The sequence below is a fragment of the Triticum urartu genome, unplaced genomic scaffold (genome assembly GCF_003073215.2).
Source record: "Triticum urartu cultivar G1812 unplaced genomic scaffold, Tu2.1 TuUngrouped_contig_4462, whole genome shotgun sequence".
Lineage (NCBI taxonomy): Eukaryota > Viridiplantae > Streptophyta > Magnoliopsida > Poales > Poaceae > Triticum > Triticum urartu.
The window spans coordinates 1-6119 of NW_024115053.1; the positions used below are offsets into that span (position 1 = coordinate 1).

The 6119-nt window shown below is 38.2% G+C and overlaps 1 long non-coding RNA gene across 1 annotated transcript; it reads left to right on the forward strand.

The window, feature by feature from the left end:
- Positions 1-60: 60 nt before the first annotated feature.
- Positions 61-4214, forward strand: LOC125527864. Its single transcript, XR_007292274.1, has 3 exons — positions 61-1503; positions 2859-2899; positions 3660-4214. It is a non-coding gene; the product is annotated as an uncharacterized LOC125527864 (long non-coding RNA).
- Positions 4215-6119: the final 1905 nt, after the last annotated feature.

Here is a 6119-nt window from a genome sequence, read left to right on the forward strand (position 1 = left end):
ACGATGGGGAGCGGGCTCCCCCCTCCCATGGCTCCATCCATGAGGTTGCCCCCCAATAGGGCATTTTCGTTGTGTAGAAACAATTGACTTTAAAAAACCAATGAGTAAATTATCATAGTTCTGTTTTTCTTTAAATAATAATAATAATTTTAAAAAATCCTTCAAACTTTTGATTTGATTCTTCTTCTTTTGTGCACTACGGTTAGTTTTGCCTTACCCTTTAAATTGTTGGAGAAAATTGCGGGATTATGGGTACATGCTATACTTCTGACATTTCAGATAGATGACCGCGCGCTCATCGTTCATCACGACAACAATTTGAATAATATGCTGCTTGAATTTAACTTTGAGCCACAATTGTGTGATTTTGGCACCGTAAAGTTGCTTGGCTCTGCTTCAACAAACTGGACTCCTGTGGCAGGATCGTATGTATGCATAACTCCAGGTACACATCTTACACATACACTATATGACATTGCAATGAGTACCACTACACTATTGCAACAATAACGACTGTTCTGCTCAACTAGGATGAACATCAAATATTACGCTAATTATTGGCGTCCTGAGCGCTGATATGTACCTAGGGCAATACACGGTCCTCTCCGTAGGCAGTGTTGCAAATTTGATCGTAAGTGTACAAATACAGTTCAATCAATCATTCTCATTGACTGGCCCAATCAACAACTGAGGGTTGTTATCTCCGATTAAGGGTGGGCGGCATGAGCCCCCCATCCATGAGGTTGCTGGCCTTTTCATTGTGTAGAAACAATTATTTAAAAAAATAATGAGTTAATTATTATAGTTATATTTTTCTTTAAATAATAGTAATAATGTTTAAAATCCTTCAAAATTTTGATTTGATTATTCTTCTTCTGTGCACTACGGTTAGTATTGCCTCACCCTTTAAATGTTGGAGAAAATTGCGGGATTGTGGGTACATGCCATATTTCTGACATTTTTGATGGATGACCTCGCATCATTCGTCACTTATGAAGATTGGATTATTGCAAGAAGACAAAAAGCTTTGGAAATCAAGTGCCATGCTCTATTTTTATTTTGCAGGTCACAAAATGCTTTGGATAGCATATGTACTTCTGTCAGTTGCATTCCGTATCTTTTATCTCATCTATTTTATTTCGATTAGGAGATGGAAAAAATAAGGGTAACGGTTCTGCGTTGGAAATAATTTCTAGGTAAAAAAGCATGCCAACTTAACCTGATAAACACATGATAAGTCTCCTTTTGTGATTCAGGGAAAGGAAAACAGCATCATCCCGTGTTCTTACATTCAGATTTCTGAGCAGAGAGACAGTAGTTTGTAAGGTCTCGGTCAAACTGCAGAGCTCTGGTAGTGATGGGAGAGCACTTGTTGTTAGGGCTGGCTACGGTGGCGGCAAGATAACATCCATGGAACCGGAGCTCCCAGAGGAGGAAAATCCGTTAGTTCTTCTCGCGCCCTTCGTCAGCCATGATCAAGATCATCAATGCAAAGCCATCAAGGTACTTAATGCGACTTCACACACACATCCTCTGCATTTATTTTCGTCCTTCTTTGGTTGCTACTACTCTGTAATCAACATGTTCTTGACCTGACCAAGCATAGGCCACCTTCTGCCTGCACAGCACAAACAATCAAATTTTATTACAAAGTCACAGTCTTTCAATAAAGAACTCGTTCATAGAGGACATGATTCTTTCACTCACATCTTCATTCATATAGCAAGAACATCACAACAAGATTTACCATTCACCTGAGATCTTTCACTTCGAACAAACCAATACTAAATGTTGACCATCATAGTGCTACTAGTCTAAGTTTGCTAACTACAAATTTCATACCTGCCATTTCATACACTCACCATTTGGTAAATGAACTCCGAGTAATGCAATTTCCTTATCTAAATTAAAACTACTATACAAATAGTTAGCACAAGTAGCAGTTCATTGTTTAAACTCTTATACCTACATCGATCTTGTAGTTAAGCATTATTTTTCAAGGATCAGTAGATTACAGAGTAGGATGATACTAATTTAAGATGCCTACCTCGATGAGATTTTACGCCAAATGTACATACATGATTTGCAGAAACTTTTTGCATAAAAACAATACTCAATGGCATGGACAGAAGAGCATTTCTTATGTTTCAACATTAATATAGATTAAAGTATGTATCCGATGCTATTCACATTTGAACATTGAAAATAACTTAATATTATTATTCAGTGAATATGTTCTCCATATATTTCGCAGACAATCGCAATATACTTGTGTATAGAAAAGGTAGGAACTTATTTTACTGGTGCAATCTACCGTTTTACTTACTAATTCAGAAGGTAGTTACTAATTTGCAATGCGTTAAATAAATTTAAGATATAAATACGTTTGCTTATGAAATATAATTATTTTACAATTATTACACATACACTACAAACACGAGCAATAATAACATATTTTTGCCCTATCTCCCCTGTCTCTTCTCTTTTGTTTTGCCTAGACTGGGTGGTGATTTATTTTTCTGCTAACCCTTTTATTAAGAAATGATTTTTGTAAGTTTGGGTTTGATAAATAACATGGTTTCTGAAAGCCATTTTGGTCAAATATCGCCTACGAAAAACTAAAAGATATTCATCCAGGCCCAACGAGTCTGAACTAGGAGTAGCTTACAAAGTTCTGTTGCATATGCATTTAAAATTAGGCAGACACGTTTTTTGTCAATTGCTGACATGTCCCTTATTAGTTTGCTATCTTCGACTATTTGTTAGGCAACACACTAATTTCAAAAGAACTATGCTGATCTCCCCATGTTTATTTGGTGGTGTTTGTGTGTTTGATGTTATGATCTTTGTACTGACAGGTTCTTTGTAGCATGGTCTTTGACCCTGTTTCTGAGATCAGGTAGCTGAACTACTTTGACACATAGTTGAGACAATTACATTTCAATAACTAAGCTGTTTTTGCACTATACTTATATTTTATTACCCTTTGTACAACCATCCAACAGAAGAAAGAGCAGCTATACAGTTTCCTTGGATTGCATGATAATAACATTTCTTGCTTAGGAACATTCACTCTCATCAAGTACCAACATTGCTATTTTTAGTGACCCAGAGTTTAGTTTGGCATCATTATGAGAGTCCTCTGTTACTCATTTTTAATCACATGTCCATCACAAACTCCTGAATCTGGCAGTAAGGTTTTAATCAGCACACAATGACATGAATTCTATCTATTAGTTGCCACATCAATATTTGCATTTATGCTCAAAATATACCCCGCGGTATATTTAGAACCGTTGCCCTACAAGCTAACTTCCATCATGTATGTATCTTCTATTAGGTATCGTAATAACGACAGTTCGAAATACATTTCCTAGGATGGTCCATGGTACTATGGTAGCTCTTTAGGTATCGTATATTTTTTGTGTGCATCATTCACCTTTGGTAAATTCAGTGCGTTGACCACCAACAACCACTTTCTTTTCTGTGTATTGGTGCAGTTGTTTCATATTCTGCCAGCATCATTTCCCTTTCTTCTTGCTTGCTCTTTAATTATTTCCTTGAGCAACTGGATGGCTGTTTATGCCCGTACATGTTTTCTTATGGCTCTAATTTTTTGTATGGCCTTCACAGGAGATGCATGCCTTTTATTTTTGCAGTTTCAGGTATTAACGTTGTTGAAGATCATCCTCAACAACTCCCCGCCACGCCCACTAGCTGTAAGACACCGTTCCCCGAGTTCTTACTTACTGCTGTAGTTGATTGGATTGGAAGATATTTGTGTTTTATCAAATTCATATGGGATTCTTTTATGTTCGAGAAAAAATGATGCAAGAGAACGAGGAAGGCCCCAACCAGCCGACGGACGTGGCGGCTGCTGCGGCTGTTGGTGCTCTGGGCGCGCAAGGGTAGCTCGATCCTCCTCCTGGTCTAGACACTGCAGCACAACCGTGTCAGCCTTGGCGGCTGGCGCATCACAAAGTTCTACGTGTAGATGAACTGCAGCGACAATTCTGGAGCTGCAATACAACGACATGATGAAGAGAAGCATCTGATAGATATAGCGTTAAGATTGCTTGTTTATTTGATGTGTTTGGTTCACTTTTTATGAAGAGGAGCATCGTATGTAATGCTTCAGCTGTACATGGATGTATGTTATCAATCAGAGCTCAAATTCACTGGAAAGGGTGCCACACTGCCTGGCACCGCACAAACTTTCTCTCAGGTGGCGCCCCAACCACTAGTAAGGGGGCATGGGTCCCCTCCTCCCATGGCTCCATCCATGAGGTTGCCCCCCAATAGGGCCTTTTTGTTGTGGAGAAACAATCATTTTATAAAAAATGGATGAGTTAATTGTTATAGTTTTGTTTTTCTTTAAGTAATAGTAATAATTTTTAAAAATTATTCAAACTTTTCTTTTATTACTAGCACAAATGCCCATGAGTTGCAACGGGAGACATTATTACATGTCTCATGCCTCATTAATTTTCGCCCGTCCTCGTCTCATCTTCCCAGTCCGCCACACACCCATGTGTTGCAACGGGATAAAAATCACTCGCACTCCTATGGTTTTTGTAGAGGAAAAAATATTGCAACGGGATGAAAATTCCTAGCAGTCCATTGGTTTTACTATGGTTTTTCTTAAACAATAGATATTGCGAAGCAATTATGTTTTAATGTCCCAATAGGTTATCGTCATTTTTTCTTGTGAGCTCCATATAATTCTGTTTTAATTAGAGAGCTTTTCGAATGATTTAGACTGGTATATGACTTCATCTTTCCACTCCACATCCATGGCGTGTACCTTTCCAACCATAATTTTTAAGGCACTTCACATCAAGGTTCATTTAAGCAGCCTCTCTTTTCCAACAAATTTAGTGTAACAAAATGGATGATTGGTTTATTCATTTCGATGCTCGCTCTCACCCGTACATACTTGCCCTCAAAGTACCTTTACGGCATTCATCTCTACACTCCTGATAATGCTCACCCTCCAAGCTAACTCATCAATAATTGCTTGGAGGTCGGGGATGCTATGAATTTGTGTCCAGACTACCAGGTGGATCACGTCCATCATTCTTTTTAGAAAAGGAGGTTAAAGCCCCGGCCTCTGCATCAATCGATGCATGCAGCCATCTTTATTAATCATTTCATAAATGTCTGACAAAAGTATACACCAACTCACCCGAAGCCACCACTCACACCTACAAACTTGATAACGTAGAGTGCTCTCACTCCGCATATCTAAAACCGCTTCAGCCCCATACTCTCCAATCAGCACCATTAGTCCATGGAAGATCCAAGGTTCCTAGAACAACACCTTCTCTCCCAATGGCCAAGACAAAAATCTGGAAGACAAGTAAGTTGTCGCCAACCCCATGGATGACCCAATCATGGGCGAGGCTCCATGCAAACTTACATGTCCTTCAAAGCACTACCGCTAAAACGGTCTCCTTGTATCAATGTCTGCAACCGCCGGCCAGCCATCGCGTTACTTTTGCAAGCTCGCCTATCTTTTCTTCAGCGACAAAGACACCATCTAGCTCACCCTCTTTCATATTCATAGTCTTCATGGTTGTCTCAAGTAGTCCTTCGTTAGCGCCAAGAATGCTCCTGCCGTTCACCTAGCCTCGCCTGAAGAGAGGCGCGACATGGGCCGGCCCAGGCGTGTGGAAGGCCGCAACCTTATTTTTGCTTTTTTCACCTTTTTTGTTCTTTACTTTCTTTTTTTACTTTTGCTTATACTTACAAATACTTAAAATAAATATATTACAGAAACACTCTGCATAAAAATACTTGAAAATGTTAATCTGGCATTTGTTAAATATCAAAAGTGTATATAAAAATGTTTCTTATGTATACGAAAATGTGTAAAAAAATACAATATGTCTGAAAACAAAGTTGATCATGTATTTAAAAAATGTTCATCAACCATTTAAAACAAGTTAACCATGTATAAAAAGATATTCCTTATGTATATAAATTTTTTTAGAACGTGTATAGTTTTTTTTAAATTGATCATGTATAAAAAAAAAGTCAATCATATATTTGAAACATGTAACCTTGTATATAAGATGTTCCTGATATATACCGGAAAATGTACAATGTGTATAAGAAAG